The following is a 13,598-nucleotide window of genomic DNA, read 5'->3' on the forward strand; positions in this document are numbered from 1 at the left end:
GTTTATTCATGTACCCTCTTCGGGTTATAGCCTTTAGGCCGTCCCTTACATTGGACCTAGTTTTTACACATACTACACTCCTGGAAATTGAAATAAGAACACCGTGAATTCATTGTCCCAGGAAGGGGAAACTTTATTGACACATTCCTGGGGTCAGATACATCACATGATCACACTGACAGAACCACAGGCACATAGACACAGGCAACAGAGCATGCACAATGTCGGCACTAGTACAGTGTATATCCACCTTTCGCAGCAATGCAGGCTGCTATTCTCCCATGGAGACGATCGTAGAGATGCTGGATGTAGTCCTGTGGAACGGCTTGCCATGCCATTTCCACCTGGCGCCTCAGCTGGACCAGCGTTCGTGCTGGACGTGCAGACCGCGTGAGACGACGCTTCATCCAGTCCCAAACATGCTCAATGGGGGACAGATCCGGAGATCTTGCTGGCCAGGGTAGTTGACTTACACCTTCTAGAGCACGTTGGGTGCCACGGGATACATGCGGACGTGCATTGTCCTGTTGGAACAGCAAGTTCCCTTGCCGGTCTAGGAATGGTAGAACGATGGGTTCGATGACGGTTTGGATGTACCGTGCACTATTCAGTGTCCCCTCGACGATCACCAGTGGTGTACGGCCAGTGTAGGAGATCGCTCCCCACACCATGATGCCGGGTGTTGGCCCTGTGTGCCTCGATCGTATGCAGTCCTGATTGTGGCGCTCACCTGCACGGCGCCAAACACGCATACGACCATCATTGGCACCAAGGCAGAAGCGACTCTCATCGCTGAAGACGACACGTCTCCATTCGTCCCTCCATTCACGCCTGTCGCGACACCACTGGAGGCGGGCTGCACGATGTTGGGGCGTGAGCGGAAGACGGCCTAACGGTGTGCGGGACCGTAGCCCAGCTTCATGGAGACGGTTGCGAATGGTCCTCGCCGATACCCCAGGAGCAACAGTGTCCTTAATTTGCTGGGAAGTGGCGGTGCGGTCCCCTACGGCACTGCGTAGGATCCTACGGTCTCGGCGTGCATCCGTGCGTCGCTGCGGTCCGGTCCCAGGTCCATGGGCACGTGCACCTTCCGCCGACCACTGGCGACAACATCGATGTACTGTGGAGACCTCACGCCCCACGTGTTGAGCAATTCGGCGGTACGTCCACCCGGCCTCCCGCATGCCCACTATACGCCCTCGCTCAAAGTCCGTCAACTGCACATACGGTTCACGTCCACGCTGTCGCGGCATGCTACCAGTGTTAAAGACTGCGATGGAGCTCCGTATGCCACGGCAAACTGGCTGACACTGACGGCGGCGGTGCACAAATGCTGCGCAGCTAGCGCCATTCGACGGCCAACACCGCGGTTCCTGGTGTGTCCGCTGTGCCGTGCGTGTGATCATTGCTTGTACAGCCCTCTCGCAGTGTCCGGAGCAAGTATGGTGGGTCTGACACACCGGTGTCAATGTGTTCTTTTTTCCATTTCCAGGAGTGTATTTTTCATCATATTACTTGAAAACGATGATAAAGTAAATGTTGTTGTAGTTTTATGACCTACGACGGCTGCTTTGATACAGCCCTCCACGCTGGTCTGTTCCTTGCAGAATCTTTAATTCCTGTGTAACTACTCAAATCTTCACTCATTTGCACCTGCTTACTATAGCCAGGCGTTTGTCTTCCTCTGAAGTTCTTAGCCCTCACGGTTCCCTGCATTACCAAGTTTTTCACGCCACGCGATGTCTCCTATTAAACAATCCATTTTTCTTGTCAATTTGTGCCATAAATTTGATTTCTTCCGGAATCGATTTACAGCCTCGTTATTAATCACTCGATTTACCAATACAGTCACCAACTTTCTTTTGTAGAATCACTCTTCAAAGACTCCTATTCTTTTCTTGTCTGAACTGTTTATCGTCCACGTTTCACTTCAGCATCTGACTACACCCAAGACAAGTAACTTCCAAATGATTTCCAAATATCTAAATATATGTTCGCTATTAACAGATTGCTCTTCCTCAGAAATAATCTTCATTCTATTGCCACTCTGTAGATTGTATCCTCGCTACGTTCATCGTCATTTTCTTTGCAGCCGAAATATCAAAACTTGTCTACTACTTTAGTGTCTCATTTTATAACATAATGGTTTCAGAACCACCTGATTTAATTCAACTACATTCCATTATCCTTATTTTATTTTTTTGATGTTCACCTTATAACGCCTTCCCAAGGCGGTTAACATTCCATTCCGTTCAACTGTTCTTCCAAATAAATTGCCGTCTCTGACAGAACTACAATCCCATCAGCATATTACAGACTTAATTTCTTTTCCTTGAACTTTAGTTCTATTTCCTACTTCCTTTCCTTTACTGCTTGCTCATTACTCAGATTGAATAGCATCGGAGATATGCTACAACCATGCTCCTCAATGACTTGATTCCTGTGTGATGTCCTTAGGTTAGTTAGGTTTAAGTAGTTCTAAGTCTAGGGGACTGATGACATCAGATGTTAAGTCCCACAGTGCTTAGAGCCATTTGAGCCTCTCTTCAATTTCTTCTCCTTTGACACTTGTAACAGCAGTCTGACTTGTTTACAAGTTGTAGATAACCTTCCGATCCCCCTATTATTTCCCTTTTGACTTTCCTGTCAACTATGCCAAACGATTTCTTTAAATTTCCAAATGCAATGAACGTAATTTTTACTTTCTTCACCCTACAGGGTGTGGTAGATAAGTAACGAGACTCAGTCTAGAAAAACAAATTTATTGATCCAATTTGTACAAAACGTTAATATTCTTCAAAGTACTCGCCTTGGGCGTCGACACAACGTTGCCAGCGCGTTTTCCAAGCTTCATAGGCCCCACTGTAGTCCGTTTGAGTTATCCCAGTCAGTGCCTTCGTGACAGCACGTTGGATGTTCGGAATATCGTCGAAACGATGACCCTTCAGGCATCTTTTGACCTTCGGAAATAGGAAGAAATCAGGAGGACTCAAGTCAGGGCTGTATGGTGGCTGTGGCAAAACTTCAACTCCAATTTGGGTCAAGTAGGAGGTCACGAGGAACGCTGTGTGCGCCGGAGCGTTGTCGTGGTGGAGACGCCAGCGTTGAGCAAGGTCCTGTCGCTTCCGTTTGACGGCTCTGTGCAATCGCCGAAGGACTTCTTTGTAGAATTCGGCATTGACAGTCTTCCCCTGAGGGACAAACTCTTTGTGAATTAACCCCCGCTTGTCGAAAAACACAATCAGCATTGTCTTGATGCGGGACTTTGACATTCTTGCTTTCTTCGGCCGCGGGGATGCCGGTGGGTGCCACTCCGAGCTCTGGGCTTTCGTCTCTGGGTCGTACTGGAATGTCCACGATTCGTCGCCTGTTACTACGTTGTCTAAAAAGTGTGGATTATTTTCCAAATCATTCAACATCTCACGGCAAACGTCCACTCTTTGTTGCTTTTGTTCGGCGGTGAGCACTCGGGGAACCAATTTTGCGCAAACTTTCCTCATCATCAAATCTTGCGTAACAATTTGGTGAACCGTAAATTTATTCACGGAGACCTCATCGGCGATCATTTTGAGACTTAAACGACGGTCGGAGTCCAGGAGTTCTTTCACTTTGGCCACCGTTTCATCCACACGACTCGTTGAAGGGCGTCCAGATCGTTCCATGTCTTCAACGGATTCCCTCCCGTTTTAAATTCATTAAACCACCGGAACACTTGAGCTCTTGATAGGGAGTCTTCTTTGTAGGCCTCCGTAATCATAGCAAAAGTTTCCGAAGCAGTTTTGCCCAAGCGAAAGCAAAATTTGATTGCATACCGCTGTTCTATCGAGCGATCCATCTTCAGCGTTTTCACAAGTGTCACGGGCACACAAACAACGTAATACGCGAAGCTCGACCCTCACTGCACCAGAGCTCCGACGCGACTGCGAACCAGTTCTATTGTTAGCTCAGATCCCCCACCATGTGACGTACAGGTGGAGACCGCCCTGCGAGCGACTGGGGCGCCGCGCGGCGGCCAGTCTCATTACTTATCTACCACACCCTGTATCTTCTAAGATAAATTATAGAGGCTCGTGAAAATAGTAACAAAATGATTTACATGTACCTACTGCCCATTGGAATAACCATACTGACTGAACTAATGCTAATTATAGTAGCAATATTACTACTACTGTTAATAATAATATTAATAATAATAATTCCTGTGGAGGCCCGGGAAAAGAATAGGCCTCCAGTATGTTCTGACAGTCGTAAAAGGCGACGAAAAGAACAAACCACTAATAGGGCTAACCCCCCCTATTAGTGTGATTAGTTGGTTCAGGACAGAACTATAGAAGCCTTGGACAAGCGCCGGCATGGTCGGGGACGACGCTTGAACCCTATGCCCGCCCACAATGGTAACGACACTGCTAGCCAACTGGAAAATGATTTAAATCCAAATAGAGGTGTTTTGCAGGATATGCTTCCTGCAACCACCCTAGAAGGAAAACAAAGACAGAGGATGAGATGGTCAGATGAAGTTAATCGATACCTCATGTTCTGTTATTACCAATCAACAAACCTAGGAACCAACACAACTGGATACAGATCACAAGTATACACAACATTTATTACCAGATACCCGGAATTAAAATGTTTAACAGAACAACGACTAGCTGATCAGATTCGTGTAATAATAAAAAATAACAGGATAACCCAGTCAGAATTAGAAAACATCAAACAACAAGTACAACAAATACTGGAACAAAATAATGTGCAATCAGAAGAAGAAGAAAATTCAGTAATGGACTCAAACATCCCAGAGCAAACAAACAAAGACCAAAACGCATCAATTAAACAATCAGCGGAAAACGAAATCTTAAGACAGCCACCAGAACAAGCACAAATAGAACACGAAGAGACACACATGTTAGATATAGAAGAGAAATTTCAGCTGACATATATAGAATACAAAGACACAAATGCAGACATTAGACCATTCTTGCATAGACTGCCAAATAACCCACAAGTCGAAACAACAATAAAAACTATCAACACAATCATACACAACAAAATAAATGAAAACACAACTATGAAAGAGTTACATCTACTGGTTTATATAGGAGCACTCACTACACTAAATATACACACTAGGCAGAGATCAGAACCAACCAACACACAGAAGAAACCCACAAAACCAGCATGGCAACACAGGCTACAGATCAGAATAGAAAAACTGAAAAAAGACATTGGACAGCTAACACAATTTATAAGAAATGAAATATCAGACAAAAAAGAAAAAGGTTAGGTAAAATCTCACAACAAGAAGCAATAGAGCAATTAGATGAAGAGAAGCAGAAATTACAAGCATTGGCCAAACGACTTAGAAGATACAAAAAAGTGAAAATAGAAGGAAACAAAACCAAACATTCAACACAAACCAAAAGAGATTTTACCAAACAATAGATAACACACACATTAAAATAGACAATCCACCAAACATAACAGACATGGAACACTTCTGGAGCAACATATGGTCAAACCCGGTACAACATAACAGGCATGCACGGTGGATACAAGCAGAAACAGACTCATACAAGATGATACCACAAATTCCTGAAGTGATAATTTTGCAACATGAAGTCACCCGAGCAATTCATTCTACGCACAATTGGAAAGCCCCTGGAAATGATAAAATAGCAAATTTCTGGCTAAAGAAGTTCACCTCAACACATTCACATCTAACTAAATTATTTAACAGTTACATTGCAGACCCATACACATTCCCTGATACACTTACACATGGAATAACCTATCTGAAACCTAAAGATCAAGCAGACACAGCAAACCCAGCTAAACATCGCCCCATAACATGCCTACCAACAATCTACAAAATATTAACTTCAGTCATTACACAGAAATTAATGACACATACAACACAGAACAAAATTATAAATGAAGAACAAAAAGGCTGCTGCAAAGGAACATGAGGATGTAAAGAGTAACTGATAATAGATATAGAGGTGACATATCAAGCTAAAACTAAACAAAGGTCGCTACACTACGCATAAATTGATTACCAAAAAGCTTTTGATAGTGTACCCCACTCATGGTTACTACAGATATTGGATATATACAAAGTGGATCCTAAATTGATACAGTTCCTAAACATAGTAATGAAAAACTGGAAAACCACACTTAATATCCCAACAAATTCAAATAATATCACATCACAGCCAATACAGATTAAGTGTGGAATATACCAAGGAGACTTATTAAGTCCTTTCTGGTTCTGCCTTGCTCTGAACCCACTATCCAACATGCTAAATAATACAAATTATGGATACAATATTACTGGAACATACCAACACAAAATCACACATTTGCTATACATGGATGATCTAAAACTACTGGCAGCAACCAATCAACAACTCAACCAATTACTAAAGATAACAGAAGTATTCAGCAATGATATAAATATGGCTTTTGGAACAGACAAATGTAAGAAAAATAGCATAGTCAAACACACTAAACAAGAAGATTACGTATTGAATAACCACAGTGACTCCATAGAAGCGATGGAAAAAAACAGATGTCTATAAATATCTAGGATACAGACAAAAAATAGGAATAGATAATACAAATATTAAAGAAGAACCAAAAGAAAAATATAGACAAAGACTAACAAAAATACTGAAAACAGAATTGACAGCAAGAAACAAGACAAAAGCTATAAATACTTATGCTATACCAATATTGACCTACTCGTTTGGAGTAGTGAAATGGAGTAACACAGACCTAGAAGCACTCAATACACTTACACGTTCATAATGCCACAAATATAGAATAAATTACATACATTCAGCAACAGAAAGATTCACATTAAGCAGAAAGGAAGGAGGAAGGGGATTCATCGACATAAAAAACCTACATTATGGACAGGTAGACAATTTAAGAAAATTCTTTCTAGAACGAGCAGAAACTAGCAAAATACACAAAGCAATCATTCACATAAATACATCGGCTACACCACTGCAATTTCATAACCACTTCTACAACCCTTTACATCACATAACATCAACAGATACGAAGAAAGCAAATTGGAAAAAGAAAACACTACATGGCAAGCACCCGTATCATCTAACACAACCACACATCGATCAAGACGCATCCAACACATGGCTAAGAAAAGGCAATATATACAGTGAGACGGAAGGATTCATGATTGCAATACAGGATCAAACAATAAACACCAGATATTACAGCAAGCATATTATTAAAGATCCCAATACCACAACAGATAAATGCAGACTTTGCAAACAACAAATAGAGACAGTAGATCACATCACAAGCGGATGTACAATACTAGCAAATACAGAATACCCCAGAAGACATGACAATGTAGCAAAAATAATACATCAACAACTTGCCATAAAACATAAACTAATAAAACAACACGTTCCCACATACAAGTATGCACCACAAAATGTACTAGAGAATGATGAATACAAATTATACTGGAACAGAACCATTATAACAGATAAAACAACATCACATAACAAACCTGACATCATAGTCACCAATAAAAAGAAGAAATTAACACAACTAATCGAAATATCCATATCCAATACAACAGATATACAGAAGAAAACAGGAGAAAAAATTGAGAAATACATCCAACTGGCTGAGGAAGTCAAGGACATGTGGCATCAGGATAAAGATGACATTATACCGATTATACTATCAACTACAGGAGTCATATTACAAAATATCCACCAGTAGATCAATGCAATACAGCTACATCCAAACGTATATATATAACTACAGAAATCCGTAATTAGTGATACATGTTCAATAACCCGAAAGTTCCTAAATACAATGTAACGTATACCATACAGTTAAAGGGAAGTCACGCTTGATCAAGGTCCGCGTCACGTTCCATTTTTAACCAGACCTAAGGTCTGAGAAAGGAAAGAAGATGATAATAATAATAATAATAATGACAGTACAAGATAGGAAATATCTGTATGGGTCTGAGTAAGTAGTAAAATGTACTGAGTTCCTTAATGTTGCTCTCCATATTATAGTCGGGTTGCACCGTTGCGTGAGGAGGCACTTTACGCAGTGTCATACTACTGACGTACGTTGGCTCTTACGTAACTGGACGGACAGTTTTAATATTGCTAGATAGCTGTAAGATACCGCGTAGGTGATCTTTGGAGGCATTTAAGCCCATGTGGGTACGAGGGAAGTCATTCCATATTGCAGTCCAGTAACTATTTACCGCTGAGTATTATAGTTTGTTTACTACAGTGATGCTAAAATTCGATATCCGTAAAGACAGCATGCAGCATAAATCAGAATGGAATGAAGTTACAATCATCTTCATCGGTGATATTCACCCCCACTGAGTCGATACAACACGTTTGCAACTGATTGTGGAAGAGGAAACAGTGTGTAGCTGCGCAAGGGAGGACGAAGTGAAAGTGCGTGTGAAAATTTAAGAGATGGAATGTCCATGGGCTGCGAATTACATTTAAACAGATCTACCAGATGAAACCATTAACAATGAAATTGTGCTACAACTATTATGAATTGCGAGAAAGCTCCATTAGTTTTCAGTACTGTGAAAGACTTTGTAAAGAGGTTGCAGGCTGTGCGTTTGGGCTGCGGTTGAACTGCTTACGGAAGGGTCACCTGTAACTTGCGGCAGGGAATTGTCAGTGATGGACGGCAGACCAGATTTACATCAGTGGTCTCCACTGACATAGAATAAACCCGTAAATCCACCAGCATCCGCTTACAGACTGTAGCACATGCTTAGATATAGAAAGGATTTACATTTCACCGCAACTCCACAAAGCTGTTAGGAGTCAAGTGGGCTACATTCTGTACGCAAGGGAACATTACGCAGAGGGTTTGTCATTGAAGTGGCATCACGTCGTCATTCCAGAACAGCCTCTGTTTAGCATACGGCATCGCTATAGATGTATACGTTTGTGGAGGCTCCGGGAAGAATAATTACATTATGAAACTGTATCTTGCGCTATGTTATGTGGTGCCATTAGGAACACGACGTGATCACGTCTGATTAGAATGTACAGTAGTTTGGAAAACAACCGTTACATTTATGACGTGTTAAGACCGGTGGCTGTGACTGTCTTTGGGGTTTGGATGACGTTATCTCTCAGCAAGAGATAGGAAGCGCTCACTTGTAACGGAAGGGAACAAGTACATAGGTTAGGACAAACGAGTGTAATGTTAAATGCAGTTGTTACGTTCAGAAATGGTGTGAGTTCTTGCGCAGAATTGGAATGTAGTGAGCTGGCAGGTACATGGCAATAAAAGATATGGAGAGCAATAACTCCGGTGGAACGCTTTGCAAAGAGTGGCGAAGCGCAGGCGCTGGGCAGCGTGCATCAGAGTCCGTCAGAAACTGAATCAACAAATCGTAGCCCTGTATTTCAATTGTGTTCGAGCAGTGCAAGGCCGCTTCTGGTCTGTCGGTTTCCGCAGGTTACGGAATTCGGGTCCTACGAGGGTCGTTCAGTAAATAATGCACAACATTTTTTTTAAAAGCCATTTATATAGATATACAAACGTCCTTGTTGGTACTTCACATTTGATCTTTGTTCTGTTCGCCGCTGAAGCGTTCTGGCAGTTGGCAGAGCCTTAGTACAAAGTCAAAATGGCGTCTGCATACGACTGACGTTACAAGCAGCGTGCTGTTATTTAAGCCTTGTGTGTAGAAAAGGAAACCGTGGTGAACATCCATAAACGTTTGTGTGCAGTGTATAGCGATGCTGCAGTTGATAGGAATACAGTTGGGCGGTGGATAAAGAAAGTTACAGCCTCGGGAAATGCAGAAACAGAGCTCCACGGTCAGCCACGCTCGGGACGTCCTGTCACAGCCGCTGCTCCAGACGTGCTGAATCGTGCGGATGCCATTATTCGTGCCGACCGGCGCATCGCAACTCGATTCTCTACGGGAAACACACTTTGAAGATGACGAGAGTGCCAGTTATGCAGTGAAAACATGGCTTCACCTACAGGATAAGAGCTTTTACCAGCAGGGAATACATGCTCTTCCAAAACGTTGGCCTACGTCCATAGAACTTGATGAAGACTAAGTAGAAAAACATGACACGGACATGTTGATGTACATATAATTCTGACCCTTAACAATAAATATGTTCTCAGAAAAAACGTGGAGCATTTCTTATTGAAAGACGATCGTACATACTCCGCAAGCCACCGCATAGCGCGTGGTGGGAGGATACCTTGTCATTTCCTTTCCTGTTACACTCGCACTGAGCCAGGGAAAACGACGTCTGTGTGACTCCGTACGTGCCTTAATCTCTCTTATCTCCATGGTATTTACGCGAAATGTCCCTTGGCAGCAGTAGAACCGTTCTGTAGCCAGCCCCAAACGCCTGTACTCTGAATTTTCCAGATTTTGTTCCCCGAATGGAACGCTGACTTCGTTTTACATTTTATCCGTGGTAGTCCTTTTTATGGTTCCATTTAGGGAGGTCCTGCTCCTTTCCCTTTGTGTGTCTCTTGTCCTCGAGTCTCTCATATTTGGTTGCAGATTTTAGTGTGTAGTCGGTTGGTTGACTCTTTCCCTTTTTTCTAGTCGTGGTCAGTTAACCAGTCTCCGGCCGTCTTCTTTTCTTCTGTTTCTTTTTGTCTGGTGTTCATCTGTACTCTTCGTGTCTGTAGTGTTCGTTACCGCATTTGTGTTCTTTTAGGGCCTGGGGGGAGTCTCCTTCCCCTTGGGGTTTTCCCTGCTTCGTGCATTTCTGTCTCGCCTGTTTTTGGAATGGGGGACTGATGACTGTTTAGTCCCCCCTTAAACATCCCAACAACCACCACCATCCCTCCAGTGATTCCCAGGGATGATGTGGTTGAGGACTCGATATTACGCGTAAATTTTAGCTGAGGCAGGAGATCTAAGACTATGTATCCATACGTTATAGACAACAGCCTAATTTTCATACATGCTATGACAGTTGTTTAGTATCTATAGCAATGTAGGGTGGTCATCAAAAGGCTTTCATTATGCGTTAGGCGTATTATGATGGCTCTTTGTGTCTGCAAGGAGTACGAAATCGAATTTTAGTGCCGAGTTTATTTGTTTTACGATAAACATGTTATTTTCATGATTTATGCACAAAATTTTATGCAGCAGTATTTAATTTGTCTTTCAAAGTGTGAGATATCTCAGGGTGTATGGTAAGACGTTTCACTGGATATCAGCTCTGACATAGTCTTTGGAAATGTCAGGCATCTCACTGTTACTGTATTTTATCGTGTGGTTACAAGCTTCAGGCTACGTGTTCTTCTGTTATCTACGATTTCTGGTAATAAAATCAACTTTTTCTTTTCTTCCTTCTTAATAAGACAATTGTGTTTTGTGTGTGTGTGTGTGTGTGTGTGTGTGTGTGTGTGTTTGGGTGTGTCGGTGTGTGTGGGTGGGTGAATTAGTGGGCGGGTGCTTGTGTGGGTGGCTGTGTGTTTGTGGTATTGTAGTTACAAGTTTTTATTTACGCGAGTCGTACTTTCTGGAAACGTAATTATACAGACTGAATGCAAACTTTATGGTTTTGTATAGATGAACGTCGCTCTTTTCTCGCTGCTGACGTATTTTTTTGGAATACTGAGAACTATAATATCGGACGTATATGGTCTATAAAGCTTTAAGGGACCCTTGCGACCGCAAACTGCTGTTACTTACTCAGCTTCCAGAAGGCCTGTGTCATTTGTAATAGTAGCAACAACTGGCACTGAGTAGATTCATTTATAGTGTTTCTGTAACACGATCCATTAACTTTGCACCTCCTAAAATGGTGCCTGAGAACGTTTTCAAATGCTGGGTGTATACTTTGAGGATCTGTTGCGTGCAGGTCTCATTAATGATATTCAGCCTGTCTATTTTCCTGCTTACTTAACACGTGTTTTCCTGCTTTTGTAAGCTAGTCATGGTAGTTTTACGACATCGACTTCTTAAGGCTTAAGTTCTAAAATGTCAACTGTTATTAGGCACTGATATTCACCACTTGGATTCACACTGTACAACTTGACGGATATGTGTATGTGTTGAAATTCACTCATGGTTTCTTTTACACTGCACACTTTTGTTTTAAAAACTGTAACATCAAACAGCGTTTCTCATGTATTAACCTCTACAAGCACTTTCAGCATCGAATTTTCTCGCTTTGCTGACGTATTTTGTAGATATTTTAGAATTTCTTCAACATTTTAGATGTGGAATTATAATTATAATTTGTAACTGTGCAGCACTATATTGGCGGCACTACGAAACTGTGGTCTAAATACTGAACTTCCCCTCAACGAGAAACGTAAACATCACATTTGTTTCGCGCATCTGACGAATTTTGCAGACATGTTAAAAGTTTTTCGACATCTCACATGCAGAAAATAATTCATGTACAATTCGGTTGCGTTTATAATTACAATATAGTGACATCTCATTAATGACTTTACTCTTACAATGTTTTTTCATGCATTAATCTCAACTAAGCCCTGGATAATGATGTAAAAATGGCACTTTTAGCACTCCGACGTATTTTACAGACATTTTAGACTACTGCAACATCTTAGCTGTGACGAATAATTAATACACGACTCTGGTGTTTTTACTGTAGTGCCATCTGTTGGTAACAGTGAGATCTACTTACTCACTGTACCACCAACGATGTAAGGCAGATTTTAACACTAGAGCCATTTCTCACTGTGGTACAGGTACTGGTCGCGCTAAGCAATCTTCTACCATTCAGCAATCTGATAGCCATAAGAGCAAGTAGGATGTGAAATTGGACTCCCATGTATTTACGTTTTCAGGGTGTTTGAGGTAGAAAACTCATTTTCGAAAAACAAAAATTCCTATTCGTTATAATGAAATGTTGGTTTTCAATTATTTGTAGAGAAATATGGTGTATCCTCATTCCAATATGCCATGGTAAAATGATATTTACCTTTAAATCAAAGTTACCGGCACGACTGGTGAGCCAGCCAGTCGTTAAACGAACTTTTGAAAGTCAGTATTGGAAACACACGCACTCGGGGTAGGGGGTGATTCATGCAAAATTTGCGGAAGCGCAGAGGGGGGGGGGGAGGGAGGTGGTTCCTCCCCTCTTTGATCTCGACATGTGGCAGGAAATCATGATATCAAGAATGACCAAAAGATACGGAAATGCTGATACTGACATCAGCGGAATATGACATGCGCAACAGGGTCACTTTGTGGTAGCTGAAAGGTCTGTTCTAACGGCCATTAGACGGCAGTTAAACGTCAACTAAAGTCCACAGTGCCCTACTTTTCATAGCGCAGTATACTTTCGTTAATGGTTACGTACTGTCTACGTTTTGTTCTATTTAGACCATATTGCTCTTTTTCACAATCTGTATCTTTACGGAATTTTCGACAAAATAAACCTGCTCTTCACCTTGTCACCTAGTCTACATCTAATACACCATCCACATATAAATTCTGTTGTACTAAAGCTCGTGTAGTAAACATTTCTTCCTCTGTTTCATTTTCACTCTGATCTACTGCTTGTATATCGCTCTTTTTTTCGAACACTCTTAGTTACCTAAAT

The sequence above is a fragment of the Schistocerca cancellata genome, chromosome 5 (genome assembly GCF_023864275.1).
Source record: "Schistocerca cancellata isolate TAMUIC-IGC-003103 chromosome 5, iqSchCanc2.1, whole genome shotgun sequence".
Lineage (NCBI taxonomy): Eukaryota > Metazoa > Arthropoda > Insecta > Orthoptera > Acrididae > Schistocerca > Schistocerca cancellata.